At 47.2% G+C, this 18665-nt stretch overlaps 1 protein-coding gene across 1 annotated transcript in view; it reads right to left on the reverse strand.

Annotated features, from left to right (window-relative positions):
* Positions 1–6: 6 nt before the first annotated feature.
* Positions 7–18665, reverse strand: part of LOC147095897 (nuclear factor 7, brain-like) — an 85466-nt gene continuing 66807 nt past the window's right edge. The window contains exon 7 of the transcript XR_015074835.1: positions 7–837. The gene's annotated coding sequence lies outside the window, so the exon portion shown is untranslated. The remainder of the gene's footprint in view (positions 838–18665) is intronic.

The raw sequence follows: 18665 nt of genomic DNA on the forward strand, positions 1-18665 counted from the left end.
TACAGCAGTTTACCTGCGGTGCCGATGGCCATCGTGGCGGCAGGGGTGCGGTCGAGCGGGCCTAGGCGGCGGCGCGGGGCTGGTGCGTTGGGCCGGGCGGCCATCTTGGTTTGATTGAAAGAGCAGGGTGCTCTGCAGCGTTGGGCCTTGTGGCCAAACGCGCGTGGTTGTAGCATAGTTCTGCGGCCTGGTGTGGCGGCGTGCGCTCGGTGGTGTCGGGGAGCCTCGCGGCTGCACAGCCGAGTTGGGCGATGGTGAAGACTTTGTCCATGGCGGCTGCCAGTTGTATGCAGTCCGTGATCGGGGACCCCGCGAGGGCAGTCTGTACCTGCTGAGGAAGCAGGCTGAGGAAAAGGGCCCAAAACAGGAAGCACTGCGGTTCAGAGCCCAGGAGCACAAGCACCCGGCTCATCAACTGGGTCGGGGTAGAATCGCCGAGGCCTGGTAGTGAGAGAAGCCTGCGGGCCCTGTCCTCCCTGGACAGGCCGTAAGCCTGCAGCAAGCGGCCCTTAATGGTTGAGTACTTGCCGGTCTGTGGTGGGTTCCCCAGCAGGTCAAGAACTTTGGCGGCGGTACAGCTTGCTATTGCTGAGACTACGTGGAGGTACCTTTCTTCATCATCTTGAACCCTGCGAAGGGTGAATTGGGCCTCCGAGTGCGTGAACCAAGCTGGTGCTTGGTGTTCCCAGAAGGTGGGGAACTTCAAGGACGCGGCGCCGGCTGACACCAGGCTGCTGCTGGTTGCCATCGGGTCGTTGCTGGCCTCTGTAGGGCTGCGTGAGTCGGGGGCTTCGGCCGCCGACATTCGGGGTCACCAATGTGGGGGACTATGGTCTCCTGCGTAAAGAAATAGGCAACACAGCGAGTTACAAGAAATAGGTCTTTACTCCAACTCTCACAATACAGTACTGAATTCGTGAAGCCCGCGAACCTGTGATGACTCACAGATTGGTTTTCCTTCTCTCAGCAGCAGGCAAGTCTGAACGTGCCTTATTCCTCTCAGCTTGCAATTGTCTTGCGGGGGGGAGGGGAATACAGCAGTTAAAAGGGGATTATGCAGGTTTATCTACATACACACAGTGTTTCCCCAATGTGGCAACGCCACAATATACTTCCCAATGAGGCCCATTCAGCCGTACAATAGGGATGACATGTCTACCTCTATACAATGGGTGACACGCTTACCCGAACATCACAAAACACAGACACACTCGTGCACATGAAGACAGGCCGACGCTGCAGAACTGAAAACAAGAACTGGGACCTAATGGTCCAGAATTTGCTGGAGGGGGACATCTCACGGTTTGCCCGTTTGGTCGACTTTTTCCCTCGCCCTTCAGCTCAAGAAAATTTTGCCCCGCAAGTTGCTGGAAGTGCGGACTGTTAACAGCACGGCGAGGACAGCGGGGCATCTGGGACCTTGGTCAATGACGGGACCAACAGTCTGTCTAATTAACCAATGAGATTTAAGAATTGAGAAAGAAGCAGAGGAACAACAGAGAAGGAAATGGGGTGAATCAGAGTCAAATCAGGCACAGAAAGAGAAATAGAGAGAGGGAAAGAAAGATTGGATTAAGAGAGAGAGAAAAGATACAGAAAAAAAAGTAAGCAAAACATTTTAACAACTTAAATTGTAAATTTTATAAATCTCTAACAACATTTTACTGCCTGAATGAATGAGACTCCACAGTTTAAATTGTTTCCTTTCTGGATCAGTGAGGTTGAGTGGCATTGCAGGAACATCAATCTCGTCATTAAACAGGTTCTTATGATGCTAAGTTCCAGCGAGGAAATCTACACTGAATCCCAGGCCTCCGCACTTTATAATTAGCGTCAAACCAGGAAAGTCATGATGTAAATTTTAAATGAGCTTCTCCCAATCTCCCGCCCTAAGTTGTCCGGCCCTTTACACCGTTTCTCCGGGGTTTGCAGCGATTTTCCTCCGAAGTTAAGGCAGGAAACTTGAGATGAAACATAAAGTGTGTCTGCGGACAAATAAGCGGCTGCCCTTTATTACAGGGCTGACTTTCAGCTGTTCACCTTGTCATTTATAAATATTTCATGTATTTGACCAGATGCCAGCAGTATACCAATAAAATAAATCATTGCACTCAATTCTAAGTTTCCATTTTGAATAAAGTTAAATACTAGACCAGAATGTTCGATGGATTCCTGGAGAACACGGCGATCTCTGTATACAGAAGGTGAGAGTAAATTATTCCGGATAACACCCAGTGGGGACCAATTTAACTTGAGCGGCAGTGCAAAATGCGCGGTATCACCTGGGTCGCCTGTTATACACCTCGCCCAATATTCAGGTTAATTGAAGTCACATTTCTACCCCACACCTGTGATGGGCCCGGAAGGAATTTTTGCCAGAATTGGCTTCAGCTCTGTAATTTTTGTATCATTCAGAAAGTGAGCGAAGTAACGATTGATATATTGCTGACATTATCCGGAATGGGGACAGGCTCCCGTGGTGTTGGCGATCTGTTCTGGTCCTGGATACACAAACATAAACACAACCAAGACAGGCCATATAATGAGAAAGTGACTTTGTGGCACTAAATCCAGGACCTCATGGTCACACTTCTGCTGACTCAACCCAGGCCTTCTCCGTGATGGCAGCAGTTTTATTATTTACACCAGCGGGGAACAGCACCTCCTCTTGGCCCTTCCAGCACGGAGCAGGACATCAAGGGCGGCATCTGTGAAACGAGGGCAACCTTTCCTCTCTGTGGAGCGGTGGAGACACCAAACACAGAAGCAAAATTCAAATGAATCTTCCTGTGGCGATGTTGAGGGCCCGGTGCTCACTACAGTGCCCCGCCCCGCCCTCACACACCCCCGTTCTCAGCTCTGGGTTAATATGGAGGCCATTATACCGAGGGCCTGTCTGCCCTCTCAGGTGTAAGTAAAAGATCCCATGGCTCTATTTTGAAGAGCAGGTGAGTTCACCCCGGTGTCCTGGCTGCCGCGTTTCCTACAACTGTGACGACACTTCAGAAGTACTTCATTGGCTGGAAAGTGTTTCGGACATTTTGAGGTCATGAAAGGTGCGGGAGAAATATCAGTTTCTTTCTCTCTTTCTTTCTCTACATCAAACCAAGATTCTGTGGGCAGGTGATTAGATATTTCTACGCATATCATCAACTAGAGCAGGGGAGTCAAATTCAGACTTATCTGTTTGCTTTATGGTTAACATTAGCTGTTCAATTTAATTAAAATGAACATTTTGCTAAATAACTACAAACAACAGGCATGAATTCCCTCCCTAACCCTTTCTACCGCTCTCTCTCCTCCTTTAAGACGCTCCTTAAAACCTACCTCTTTGACCAAGCTTTTGGTCACTTGTCCTAATATCTCCATATATGGTCTGGTCTCCAATGTATGTCTGATAATCGCTCCTGTGAAGCTCCTTGGGATGTTTTACTGTGTTAATGGTGCTGTATAAATGCCAGTTATTGTTGAGGGCGGAGCTCGCAGATTGGGACAACAGGCTATTCTGGTGTCTCTGTCCGCGGCGCCTCACTTGTCACTCGCACAATGACCAGCTCGCGGGGCCTCGACAATCTCTTTCAGCTTTACCCGATGGCGGGAGGTCGAGCTCCCACAGCCGGAGCGGGAGTCACCACCGCCACAAGGAGCAGACGGACACGTCGGACAGCGAGTCGTTCTCCTTGTAGGTGGGAAATCAATCAGCAGCCGACACCATGGAAAGCGGGAGAACAGGGATACGACCCGAACAGGTGAGGAAAACCGAAGGATCTTTGCCTCTCTCCCAGCAGGAGAAGGGCGGATCCTGACTGCTGCTAGGTTTTCAGTGAAGCCTTTAACGGTGAAACTTTAATACTACATCCACTCGAACTGTGGAAAATGCTCAGCAATAGTTCTGCACCTTTCTAATGTCAGTTGAGTTTGGAAACGCTATATTTGTGACATTAAATAGAATTTACAACAGAGCACAGAAAGAGGCCATTCGGCCCAACTGATCCCTGCCGGTGTTCACACTCCACACTAACCTCCTCCAACACTACTTTATCTTTCCCTATCAAACTGTTTTTCTATTCCTTAAATAAAATATAGTACAAATATTAATGCCATAAATAACCAGTGTTTGGATGAGAGCTGGGTGTTGATCAGGACACCGAGAGCTCACCTGTGCTAAGAATGGTGCTATGGAATCTCTTGAATCCACCTGAACTGGCAGGTGGGCCCTCAGTGCTGTACTGAAGTGTCAGCCTAGACAGTGTCAGCTGTGGCTCAGTGGCTGGCACCTTCGCCTCTGAGTCAGAAGGTTGTGGGTCCAAGTCCCACTCCAAAGACTTGGACACACAATCTAGGCTGACGCTCCCAGTACAGTACTGAGGGAGTGCTGCACTGTCGGAGGTGCCGTCTTTAGTTAGGCGGATAAGGTGGGAGGAGGCTAATGTGTAGCATAAACACCGGCATGGACCTGTTGGGCCGAATGGCCTGTTTCTGTGCCGGACATTCTATGTAACTCTATCGTGAAACGTATTTTACGGTCAGAGGGGAACCAAGTCAAGTACTGAAGCCTTAAATTAATCCAGTTTATGGAGAGTGCAGTATTATGGAGAGACCGGCTGGTCCTGACCCCCAGGAGCTCTGAGTGCTGAGCCGTGTGAGGTAGGAGCCCAGACTCTTGAGCTGTAATCTGCTGCCATGTACTCGCTTCAAATAAATTGGTGGTTTCTCACTCCAGGTTAAAGGGGAATCTAATAAAGTGCTTTCAAAGTTTTGAGAGGGTAAATAGTGAAAGATTGATTGGTGAATTGGTAACAATCATGACGATTAGTATCAAAGACAAAGTTAGAAGTGTTTTCACACAGGGTTGTTGTATATACTTGAAGGATAAAACATTTGCAGGGCTCTGGGGGAAGGGCAGGGGTGGAGTGGGATTAATTGATAGCTCTATCATACAGCTGGCACAGGCACGATGGGTCAAATGGCCTCCCTCTGTGCTGTATGATTCCATGCTGACCACCATTTGGCGGACAGAGTTGGCAGGTTGAATGTGTTAGTCCGGTTCTGACCTGGGCACAAGGAGGGGCAAGAGTTGGCTGGGGAGGGGGAATGTCTCCTATTCCATGCAGTTTCTATTCCCCTTTCTCTTCATCAACCCTGTCCCCTGGGGAGATTGGGAGCTCGCTTGAGGTGTGTCCCCAGGCATGTTGGTGGACCAACCAGCCAGTTCATCTCGCAGTGATATTTTTCCTTTTCTTTCTCTCGTACTGCCGCCTCTGTCCTGGTGCATTCTTCATTGTAAAAAACAGTTTTACGTGGCTGCGAAGGAGTGCGTTCTCCTAACGGCATTTCCTGGAATTGCTAAAGATGTAATCGTAGTATAAACACCGGCACGGACCTGTTGGGCCGAATGGCCTGTTTCTGTGCCGTACATTCTATGTAACTCTATCGTGAAATGTATTTTACGGTCAGTGGGGAACCAAGTCAAGTGTTGAAGCCTGAAATTAATCCAGTTTATGGAGAGTGCAGTATTATGGAGAGACCGGCTGGTCCTGACCCCCAGGAGCACTGAGTGCTGAGCCGTGTGAGGGAGGAGCCCAGGCTCTTGAGCTGTATTGTGCTGCCATGTACTCGCTTCAAATAAATTGGTGGTTTCTCACTCCAGGTTAAAGGGGAATCTAATAAAGTGCTTTCAAAGTTTTGAGAGGGTAAATAGTGAAAGATTGATTGGTGAATTGGTAACAATCATAATGATTAGTATCAAAGACAAAGTTAGAAATGTTTTCACACAGTGTTGTGGGAACATAGAGTGCTTCCCCACAAGTGGCTATTGAGATAGTCACTGTTACATTACTTAGAAGGACATTGGATAAGTATTTGAAAAGGAATGTGTACAAAATCATATGGGTAAAGGAAATGGGATTAGGATAGCTCCAGTTGAAAGGTGAGCAGCATAATATGGCACAATGGAGCAAATAGTCTCCATCACTGCTGATTTTATAGTTCAAATTAAAGTTGGATGGACAGGCTGGGGTTCCAGAGGGATGAGCTTTAATGGGCTGAATACCTTTGGTTGGCAGCTGCAGGGACTGCATTGTGAGGTGGTTGTGTTGGGCACCAGGTGAGGGGTGGTAATAATGGGTAGGATTTAAAAATGTTTTTTGTAAAGCATTTCCAGATGCAGTAATCTAGTTTTTGTAAAGAGCTGTGACCTGTTAGAGATTAAATAAAGCCGCTAATGAGATTTATAAACCAACTGTCAATTTAGATTGGTTTCTGTTTGGGGGAAAAATAGCAACTCCTGATTTCTTACCAAATCTCTTGATTTTTAAGAGTTTGTCTCCTGATTATTGAGAAGGTGGGTTTGGCATTACTGAAAGAACCTGGGGTGGGGGCGGGGGGAATTGAGGAGAATTTTTTACACAGCGAGTTGTTGTGAACTGTAATGCACTGCCTGAAAGGGCGGTGGAAGCAGATTCAATAGTAACTTTCGAAAGGGGAATTGGATAAATACTTGAAGGATAAAATATTTTCACGGCTATGGGGGAAAGGGCAGTGGTGGGGGTGGGATTAATTGATAGCTCTATCATAGAGCTGGCACAGGCACGATGGGTCAAATGGCCTCCCTCGGTGCTGTATGATTCCATGCTGACCACCATTTTGCGGACAGGGAGTTGGCAGGTTGATTGTGTTAGTCCGGTTCTGACCCGGGCACAAGGAGGGGCAAGAGTTGGCTGGGGAGGGGGAATGTCTCCTATAACATGCAGTTTCTATTCCCCTTTCTCTTCATCAACCCTGTCCCCCGGGGAGATTGGGAGCTCGCTTGAGGTGTGTCCCCAGGCATGTTGGTGGACCAACCAGCCAGTTCATCTCGCAGTGATATTTATCCTTTTCTTTCTCTCGTACTGCCGCCTCTGTCCTGGTGCATTCTTCATTGTAAAAACCAGCCTTACGGGGCCGCGAAGGAGTGCGTTCTCGTAACCGCATTTCCTGAAATTGCTAAAGATGTCATCGTGAACCTTCAGGTCCCAATCTGACTTCAGCATGCACTAAAGTCAACTGACTCAAGATCTGCCCCCCACCCCCTCCACCCCCGCCCTCCCCACCACCATCTCTTTGCAGGAGCTTGTCTCAAATCACCTTGACGTCGGGTGCAGTATAACTCCAATCTGTCGCTGTTGGTGTGAACTTCTATCCACTTCCTTCCTTCAAAATCTGTTGCGTTTCTTTTTTATTGTCCTCCTCACTGGTTGAGTCCAGGAGCCAGCAGCAGACACCTCAGAGCGGGACTGTGCTATAAATCAGAAACTGAGGCCCCCATTTACCGATCAACTCCGCCACACGCGGTCTACTTACTGTCCGTCTAAGACTGTTGTGTAAAAAAGTCTTCTCTCAGCTCAGTACATCCCCCCCCCTCCCCCCCCCCCTTGTCTGTGTTGCTCAGGTTCCGGCTGCATTTCGATAAAGAGAGCCGAGAGGAGATCGAGCGAAGGAAGAAGGTCATGCAGGAGAAAATGGTGGAGTCCATTCCAGAAGCCGAACTGGAAGTAGACATTGTCGACATTTACAAGCCCGGCTCTGGTGAGTGACGGCTGTGCTCGGTGTATTTTGTATAAAGGCCGACAGTTACTGTCCAGGGAATGAACACAATAGTTTCAAAAGATTAAGGTTTTTTTAAATTGAATTGAGAACATTCCCAACAGAGCCGATGTTGCTGGATTCCATTTAACAGCTTTAGGTTGAAGTTTAGCATTCCCCCCGCTTCCTTCACCCCACCATTGGTGGCCTTGCCTTCAGCCGTCTAAAGGAAATAATTTGCATTTATATAGCGCCTTTCACCAGCCCAGAACGTTCCAAAGTGATTTACAGCCAATGAAGTACTTTTGAAGTGTAGTCACTGTTGTAATGTCAGAAATGCAGCAGCCAATTTTGCGCACAGCAAGCTCCCACAAACGGTAATGTGATAATCACCAGACAATCAGCGATGTTGATTGAGGGAGAACTCCCCAGCTCTTTGAAACAGTGCCGTGAGATCTTTTACTTCCCCCTGAGAGAGCAGACGGGGCCTCAGTTTAACGTCTCATCTGAAAGACGGCACCTCCGACAGTGCAGCGCTCCCTCAGTACTCCACTGGAGTGTCAGCCTAGATATTGTGCTCAAGCCCCTGGAGTGGGAATCAAACCTACAACCTTCTGACTCAAATGTGAGAGTGCTACCCACTGAGTCACGGCTGACACCTAAATCTAGGCCCTAAGCTCTGGAAATCTCTCCCCAAACCTCTCCGCCTCTACCTCTCTCTGCTTTAAGATGCTGCTTAAAACCTCCCTCTTTGACCAAGTGTTTGATCACCAGTCTTAATATCTCCTCCGTTGGCTCGGTGTCAATGTTTGTTTCATTACGATCCTGTGAAGCACCTTGGGACGTTTTACTTCATTAAAGGCGCTATATAAATGCAAGTTGATGTTGGTTTGTCAGCCTTTATGATGAGTTACTGATCTTGGTCCTGCTGCTGTGCAGAGAGGGGGAGGGAATGAGCTTCCCCCACAGGCAGTAGGGTAGGGTAGTACAACAGTGATGGCATCGGGCCAACAACCCAGCTGTTGAGGGTTCAGAAAACCACAAATGTAACGCCTCTATTTAAGAAAGGAGGGAGACAGAAAGCAGGAAACTATAGACCAGTTAGCCTAACATCTGTCGTTGGGAAAATGTTGGAGACCTTCATTAAGGAAGCAGTAGCAGGGCATTTGGAAAATCATAATGGAGTCAAGCAGAGTCAGCATGGTTTTATGAAAGGGAAACCATGTGTAACCAATGTGCTGGAGTTCTTTGAGGATGTAACGAACAGGGTGGACAAAGGTGAGCCAGTGGATTTGGTTTATTTGGATTTGCAGAAGGCATTCGATAAGGTGCCACATAAAAGGTTATTGCATAAGGGAAGAGCTCACGGAATTGGGGGTAGTAAATTAGCATGGATAGATACTTGGCTAACTAACTGAAAGCAGAGAGTCGGGATAAATGGGTCATTTTCCAGTTGGCAAATGGTAACTAGTGGTGTGCCACAGGGATCAGTATTGGGGCCTCAACTATTTACAATCTACATTAATGACTTGGATGAAGGGACCGAGTGTATTGTAGTCAAGTTTGTAGATGATATAAAGATGGGTGGGAAAGCAAGTTGTGCAGAGGACACAAAAATCTGCAAAGGGGTATAGACAGGCTAAGTGAGTGGGCAAACATTTGGCAGATGGAGTATAATGTGGTATGTGCGAGGTTATCCACTTTGGCAGGAAAAATAAAAAAGCAAACTATTATTCAAATGGTTACAAAAGATTACAAAATGCTACATTTCAGAGGGACCTGGGGGTCCTTGTGCATGAAACACAAAAAGTTAGCATGCAGGTACAGCAAGTAATCAAAAAGGCAAATGGAACATTGGCCTTTATTGCAAAGGGGTTGGAGTATAAAAGCAGGGAAGTCCTGCTACAACTGTACAGGGTATTGGTGAGACCACACCTGGAGTACTGCGTACAGTTTTGGTCTCCTTATTTAAGGAAGGATATACTTTCATTGGAGGCAGTTCAGAGACGATTCATTAGGTTAATTCCAGCAATGAGGGGGTTGACTTATGAGGAAAGGTTGAGCAGTCTGGGCCTATACTCATTGGAATTTAGAAGAATGAGAGGTGATCTTATATTGAAATATATCAGTTACTGAGGGAGCTCGACAAGGAAGATGCAGAGAGGATGTTTCCCCTCGTAGGAAAATCTAGAACTCGGGGGCATAATTTCAGAATAAAGGGTCGCCCTTTTAGAACTGAGATGAGGAGGAATTTCTTCTCTGAGGGTCGTAAATCTGTGGAATTCTCTGCCCCAGACAGCTGTGGAGGCTGGGCCATTAAATACATTTAAGGTGGAGATAGACAATTTTTTGCAAGATAAGGGAGTGAAGGTTTATGGGGAGCGGGCAGGGAAGTGGCTTTGAGCCCAAGATAAGCCATGATCTTATTGAATGGCAGAGCAGGCTCGAGGGGCCAAGTGGCCTATTCTTGCTCCTATCTCTTATGTTCTTATTCCACAGTAGCAAGTTGTGCGATTGATTTCAGTAAATCTGGCTCCATGCTCTTCAGGTGAGGGAATCGACACTATGGTCAACTCTTAATGAAAGGAGGAACTTCTTCCACCTCCTCAGGACCTCCCAAATCGCATCGCAGCCATTGAAGTATTTTAAAGTGTAGTCACTGTTGTAATGTAGGAAACATGACAGCCAATTCGCACAAAGCAAACTCCCACAAACAGCAAATAGTTGAATGACTAGATAATGTGTTTCTGTTGGTATCAGTTTTGGGAGGAATGTTGACCAGGACACTGGGAATTCTCCCCTGTTGTTCTTTGAATTGTGGCATGGGATCGTTTATTCCCACCTGAGAAGGCAGACGGGGCCTTGGTTTAATGCCCCATAAGATGGCACCTTTGACAGTGTTGCACTCCCTCAGTAGTGCACTGGGAGTGTTAGCCTGGATTATGTGTTAAAGCCTCTGGAGTGGGACTTATTAAATCTTCCCTGTACAGTCCCTTTCCACCTGGCTGGTCCCATTGGATGTCTGGGTGACCTCTGAGCCTGGAAAATACACTGGAGGAAAGCAGACAGTTTGTCAAAGTTAACTACAACAGTCACAACTAACACTAGGGATAGAGGAATGTGGAGCCTATACTATCACTTGTAATATAAATTATAATTAGCCTGAGTGACCCTGGGCTAGAGGAGGAGGTGTGGAGCGGGAGGGGGGGGGAGGGGAGGGGGTGGGGAGGCGGGGGTGGAGTTCAGCCGGGATCCCTGCTCCTTTTTCCGCTGGAAAATGCCCGTGCGGATATCGGGTGATGACATCATCAATTCAATTCAATTCAATTTTATTTGTCATATATGCAGCAGACGTGTGTACTGCACAATGAAATGTTGATTTTTATGAGTCCTCCCAACTTTGGAAAAAGTATGGCATAACAATGATAAAAATACTAATAGAAATACTAATAGAAAGACAGTAATAATAAATAAAACAGTAATAAATAATAATAAATTAATCGTTCATGAGTCTTATGGCCTGGGGGTAGAAGCTGTTTCGAAACCTGTTGGTACGAGACCATATGCTTTGGTATCTCTTACCGGACGGGAGCAGGGCGAAGAGGTTGTGGCTGGGGTGACTCGCGTCTTTAATGATTCGGGGTTGGCATGATGCCTTCCACAGGCGAATATCCCACCGGTTAGTCTGGTGCGTTGAGATTGGGTGAGGTACTGAGTGGCAGCTGGCCACCTTGGAACTGCACACCAGTGCCTTCAGGAGAAGAGTGGAGGAAAATCATCAAGAATGGACGGTGCCGTCCCAGGGTTAATGGGCAGTGACCAGTTGAAAGGGGCGTCAGCAGACCCGTGCTGGGTAGAGCAGGTTTCTGGCCATTCCCTCCAGCTCTGGCCTGGGGCTGTAGCTCGCTTCACAGAAAACCTGGATTGTTCACATTCCGCAGTGATCAGCGTTTCTGTGACTGACATTGCTGACGTCACACACTGTAAAAACTGCCCTGTCACCAACAGCAGCCGCTACGGCAGGAGCCCCATAACCCTCGCCCACAGCAGGGACAATGTCACCACAGATGTTTTTGGCAACATGGATTAATAATTTAAACAAACAAAATTGTTTAACTTTACCCTCAACATGTTGGACATTGGCACCGAGATCTGGAGCTCTTGCTGTTTCAGGTACCCAGCGTCAGCATCAAGCACTGCCAAAGCTTAGTTGGATACCGAGTAAAGCTCCCTCTACACTGTCCCATCAAACACTCCCAGGACAGGTACAGCACGGGTTAGATACAGAGTAAAGCTCCCTCTACACTGTCCCATCAAGCACTCCCAGGGCAGGTATAGCACAGGTTAGACACAGAGTAAAGCTCCCTCTACACTGTCCCATCAAACACTCCCAGGGCAGGTATAGCATGGGTTAGATACAGAGTAAAGCTCCTTCTACACTGCCCCATCAACCGCTCCCAGGGCAGGTACAGCATGGGTTAGATACAGAGTAAAGCTCCCTCTACACTGCCTCATCAAACACTCCCAGGGCAGGTACAGCATGGGTTAGATACAGAGTAAAGCATCCACTACACTTTCCCATTAAACACTCCCAGCGCAGGTACAGTACGGGTTAGTTACAGATTAAAGCTCCCTTTGTACCTTCCCATCAAAGACTCCCAGGGCAGGTACAGCACGGGTTAGATACAGATTAAAGCTCCCTTTGTACGTTCCTATCAAACACTCCCAGGGCAGGTACGGTACGGGTTGGAGACAGAGTAAAGCTCCCTCTACATTTCCCGAACTATGTGCCTTGACTGAACCTTAAAAGAGCGCCCCCTATTGTACCAGTCTGACATTAAGCCGTCCTGCAGTCTCTGAGTGACAATGCAGTAATAAAGCCAGCTGTGTGTTGTGGGCCCTGCCCAAAAGGATGTGGGTTGAGGGAACCAAGCGTCATTTCCCTTGAACTCCGAAGACATTGGAGACTTTCACCCTTATCATTCTGGACTGGATTTAAATCCAGGGATAACAGCAGCACACAGTGTACTTCTTTCACCCTCCCCGCAACGTAAATTATCACTGTGTTTGTCCCAGTCCAAATGAATTACATTTACATCACTGGAACTGACTGGGCAACTAGCTGACTATTAGGTGTGACCAGTCATGACGTCCTTCGGCCTTCCCCCTACCTAGGAGTTAACTGTAGCTCAGTGGGAACCACTCTTGTCTCTGAGTCAGAAGATTGTGTGTTCAAGCTCCACTCCAGAGACTTGAGCACATAATCTCAGCTGACTCTTCAAGGCAGCACTGAGGGAGTGCTGCGCTGTCGGAGGAACCGTCTCTCGGATGAGACATTAAACTGAGGCCCCATCTGCAATAGCTGGTGGACGTAAAAGATCCCACAACACTATTTGGAAGTAGAGCAGAGGAGTTCTCCCCGGTCTCCTGGCCATTATTGATCCCTCGACAAACATCACTAAAAACAGATTATCTGGTCATTATCACATTGGGAGCTTGCTGTGTGCAAATGGCTGCTGCGTCTCCTACATTAGAACAGTGACGACCACTTCAAAAGTACTGCATTGTCTGTGAAGCACTTTGGGACTTCCTGAGGTCGTGAAAGGTGGCATATAAAATGCAAGTACTTTCTTTACTTAGAATTACATAGAATGTACAGCACAGAAACAGGCCATTCGGCCCAACTGGTCTATGCTGCGTTTATGGTCCACACGAGCCTCCTCCCACCCCTCTTCATCGAACCCCATCAACATATTTGTTTTTCCCTCATGTGCACATGTGGCTTCCCCTTAAATGTATCTGTGGTATTTGCCCCGACTACACCTTGTGGTAGAGAGTTCCACATTCTCACCGCTCTTTGGGGAAAGAAGTTGCTCCTGAATTACCAAGTGGATTTATTAGTGATTATCTTAATATTTATGACCTCTAGTCTTCTACTCTATCATAACCTTTCATAATCTTCATGACCTCCATCAGGTCACCCCTCAGCCGTCTCTAGGAAAGGCCCAGCCTGTTCAGGCTTTCCTGATATCTACATCCTCTCAGTTCTGGTATCATCCTTGTGGATCTTTTTTGCACCTTCTCCACTGCCTCTACATCCTTTTTATAATTATGGAGAAAGAACTGTTCACAGTACTCCAAGTGTGATCTAACCAAGGTTCGATAGAAGTTTAACAAGAGGCTTTTCAGTTCTATCCCTCGAGAAATGTACCCCAGTGCTTGGTTTACCTTGCAGGGAGATTCCTGCTGGATGTAACTCACTGGGGAACCAAACCTGTGTCCTATCTGTGGTGCTGGGTGTTAGACCTTCACCGGGCGAAGTACAGCTTCTGTAAGACAGATTTTGCTTTTTGTAAGTTGTGCTTTTAGATGATGTTTGTTTTTCTCTCTCTCTTGTGCCCAGTGTTGGATTTTCCAAAATGTTCTCCTTGGAACTACGCAATGACGAAGGAGCAGCTTCTGGTGCAGGAGGAGAGGGCATTCCGCGAATACCTGGATAAGATTTACAGCACATTTGATCTTGTGTTACTTTGAGCACAACTTGGAGGTGAGGAGAGCGGCCGTCGCAGATAACAGTCAGCGAGATGATGCCAGGAGTAGGAAGCTGTAGATAGGTGGAACACTTGAGATAAGAAAGAACTTGCATTTATACAGCACCTTTCATGATCTCAGGATATCACAAAGCAGTTTACAGCCAATGGAGTACTTTTAGATGAATAATCACTGTTGTAATGTAGGAAACACGGCAGCCAATCTGCGCACAGCAAGCTCCCACAAACAGCATTGGGATAATGACCAGATAATCTGTTTCTTATTGATGTTGGTTGAGGGATTAACATGGGTCAGGACACCGGGGAGAACTTCCCCCTGCTCTTCTTCGGAATCATGCCATGGGATTATGTCCTCCTGAGGGGGCAGATGGGGCTTCGGTTGAACGTCTCCACTGCAAGACAAAAGATACTGGGGCTATTTCTACTGGAGCAGGGGTGATTTGGGGTGGTTTATGAAATTATGCAGGGTCCTGATGGAGTGAAGAGAGGAAGAGTGTTTCCTCTGGTTGGGGAGTCAGTGACGAGGGATGAATAATTTGAAATTGTCACGAAGAGAGTGAGGAGAGGGATTGGGAGGAATCGGAGTGTAGATCGAAAGAGGTTACCCTGCCATGCCTAGGGTATATTGTGGAATTCTGGAACTCTTGCTATAGGAAGGACGAAGCTGAGCTGGAAAAGATGTACAGGAGAGCTAGTATCTGGTGGGAGGGTTGGTTGGCTGCTGCCTGGTGGAATGGGTTGGGTGCTGTCTGGTGGAATGGGTCGGGTGCTGCCTGGTGGAATGGGTCGGGTGCTGCCTGGTGGAATGGGTCGGGTGGTGTCTGGTGGAATGGGTCGGGTGCTGCCTGGTGGAATGGGTCGGGTGCTGCCTGGTGGAATGGGTCGGGTGCTGCCTGGTGGAATGGGTCGGGTGCTGCCTGGTGGAATGGGTCGGGTGCTGCCTGGTGGAATGGGTCGGGTGCTGCCTGGTGGAATGGGTCGGGTGCTGCCTCGTGGAATGGGTCGGGTGCTGCCTGGTGGAATGGGTCGGGTGGTGGCTGTGTACTCGTGCATTTGTTTTTCTCTGTGTAACATTGTAGTTGGAACATGTCTTGAATTGTTTTGACATGTCTCCATGCAGAAGATGCACTCTGTCCCTGACAGTCATCTATTCCTTGCATCATTATGGCAGTTTTTATATTCATTCTTCCCCTGTCTCTGTCCTGTAGACCTGGCGACAACTATGGAGAGTCTTGGAGATGTCCGACATTGTATTGCTGATCACGGACTTCAGGCACCCAGTATGTACTGCGAACGGACCTCGGGGTAAGGGCTTCAGTCTGAAAGAAGGTTCGGACTGAGCAAGTGTTGTGAATCTTTGCAACAAGGATGTGGTAATTGATACTGCAATGTGTAAACTCGCCGTTTGCTGAAAGGCTGCTGGTTTTGATGACATCGCATTATTTGCTCTGATGTATCCTGGGTGATATTACTGTCACATAAAGTGTCTGGCTCCACAACCATTGTGTGCATGTTGCTGTCCTGGTCGGCACAATGGGCTTCATTGCCATTATGCCATCGTGTCCTCCTTGCCTCTGGTTAATCTCCCTTCAACCCAAAAAACAGGACTTTTTCGGGTTGGCAGGCTGTAACTAGCAGGTTACTGCAAGGATCAGTGTTTGGGCCTCGGCTATTTACAATCTATATTAATTACTTAGATGAAGGGACTGAGTGTAACATATCCCAGTTTGCTGATGATACAAAGTTAGGTGGGAAAGTAAGTTGTGAGGAGGACACAGAGGCTGCAGAGAGATATAAACAGGTTGACTGAGTGGGCAAGAACATGGCAAATGGAATACAATGTGGGGGAGTGTGAAGTTATCCACTTTGGTAGGTAAAACAAAAAAGCAGAATCTTTTTTGACTGGTGAGAGACTGGGAAATGTTTGCATTCAGATGGACCTTGGGTGTCCTTGTACATGAATCAGAGAAAGTTAACATGCAGGTACAGCAAGCAATTGGGAAAGTAAATAGTAGGTTAGCTTTTGTTACAAAGGGATTAGAGTATAAGAGTAAAGAAGTCTTACTACAATTATACAGGACATTGGTGAGGCCACACCTGGAGTACTGTGTACAGTTCTGGTCTCCTTACCTAAGGAAAGACATACCTGCCTTAGAGGGAGTGCAACGAAGGTTCACTAGCCTGGTTCCTGGGATGAGGGGATTGCCCTATGAGGAGAGATTGAGTAGACTAGGCCTAAATTCCCTAGAGTTTAGAAGAATGAGAGGTGATCTCATTGAAACATATAAAATTCTTAAGAGGCTTGACAGGGTTAATGCTGAGAAGATGTTTCCCCTCGCTGGGGAATCTAGAACACGGGGTCACAGTCTCAGAATAAGGGGTCGGCCATTTAGGACTGAGATGAGGAGAAATTTCTTCACTCAAGGGGTTGTGAATCTTTGGAATTCTCTCCCCAAGAGAGCTGTGGATGCTCAGTCGTTGAGTATATTCAAGACAGAGGTGGATAAATATTTGGGACCTGAGGGATATGGGGATAGTGCGGAAAGGTGGAGTTGAGGTAGTAGATCAGCCGTGATCCTGTTGAATGGCGGAGCAGGCTCGAAGGGCCACATGGTTTACTCCAGCTCCTATTTCTTATGTTCAGTGAGACTGCGCAATAACATCTGCTTCTTGTTCATTGTACTCACTAATGAGAAATCGTGCCTTTCAGTTATGGCCTTCCTCTCTTATCTCTTCCTGGTACATCCATAACTAGCTCTTATTCATACAGTTGCCTACTTCCACCTCAGTGACATCGCCCGTCTCCGCCGCTGCCTCAGCTCAGCTGCTGCTGCCACCCTTATCCAGGCCTTTGTTACCTCGAGACTCGACTATTCCAAGGCTCTCCTGGCTGACCTCTCACCTTGCACCCTCCGTAAACCTGAGCTCCTCCAAAACTCTGCTCCCCGTATTCTAACTCGCACCAAGTCCCGTTCACCCATCACCCCCTGTGCTCGCTGACCTACAGTAGCTCCTGGGCCGGCAACGCCTCGATTTTAAAATTCTCATCCTTGTGTTCAAATCCCTCCATGGCCTCGCCCCTCCCCATCTCTGTAACCTCCTCCAGCCCTACAGCCTTCCGGGATCGCTGCACTCCTCCAATTCTGGCCTCTAAGGCATCCGCGATTTCCATCGTCCCACCATTGGTGGCCGTGCCTTCAGCTGCCTGGGCCCTAAGCTCTGGAATTCCCTCCCTAAACCTCGCCGCCTCCCTACCTCTATCCTCCTTTATGACACACCTTAAAACCTGCCTCTTTGACAAAGCTTTAGGTCACCTGTCCTAATGTCTCCTGATGTGATTTGGTGTCAAATTTTGTTTGATAACACTTCTGTGAAACGCCTTGGGAAGTTTTACTACGTTCAAGGCGCTATATAAATGCAAGTTGCTGTTGTTTCCTCCCTTCCGTGTTCTTGACTGATTCACTATATACCTACTATTTTTCTTCTCTCTTGTCATGGACGGTCAATGAGGCAATGTCTCCTACACTCCAGGCCCAACCTTGTACTTTGCAGTTACCGCAGAATCAGTTTTTAATGTATGTGTGTGTATATATATATATAGATATATAGATGAGTATATGTAGCTATATACACACACACATATACATACACACAATTATATTTTATAATACACACAATTAAAAGCTTACTATGGCTGTTCTACCTGGTGTAATGATATCAGCAAATAGTGATGATATTTGTCTGTGTTTGATTACTTATGCCTTACAGCATATTTGTCTGTGTTTTTGATTACTTGTGCCTGACCAGCAGAGGTCATGTGAGAGACAAGCAGTCCAGAGGAGTTTTACTTTCAGTTTCATTCTAGATGCATCACAGCATAGTGTGTTCTGTAGAAAGTCTTGAACAAGACTTTAGATTAAACAACATTCTCTTTCAGAAATGAGTCTTTATTGAACCCAAAAAGAAATCAAAACATGATGTCAGAAGTGGCTGAAAGAGAAAAAATCTGAAGTTAGCAACTTGATGGGACAGTGAAAGCAGTTGTAGCAAGTAAGCGAAATCAGCTCTCCACATATTAGCAAGCCAGAAGAGAACATCGTTGCTTACCATTAGAGAATAGCTAACAAAGTGAAAAAATGGAAGGTTTACTCCCACCGGCGACGCTTCAATTGACAGGTAATGTGGCTGAAAATTGGAGAAGGTTCAAACAACGTTTAGAGTTGTATTTAGCGGCAATCGGAGCTGACGAGAAAAGTGATAAACAAAAATCGTCCGTGTTCTTGCATGTCGTGGGTGATGCAGCGCTGGAGGTATATAATAATTTCATATTTGCTGTTGATGGAGACAAAGTGAAGCTAGATAAAATAATGGAACAGTTTGAGGCCTACTGCATACCTAAACGCAACGTGACCTTTGAGACGCACAAATTTTTCACGTGTACAGAAAATCGGCGAGACTATTGATCAGTATGTGACTGAACTGAGAAACCGAAGCAAATCGTGTGAATTTGGGGGACTGACAGACTCGCTGATAAAAGACAGACTGGTGTGT

The sequence above is a fragment of the Somniosus microcephalus genome, unplaced genomic scaffold (assembly GCF_052327205.1).
Source record: "Somniosus microcephalus isolate GS21.2 unplaced genomic scaffold, FLI_Smic_1.0 unresolved_chr1, whole genome shotgun sequence".
Lineage (NCBI taxonomy): Eukaryota > Metazoa > Chordata > Chondrichthyes > Squaliformes > Somniosidae > Somniosus > Somniosus microcephalus.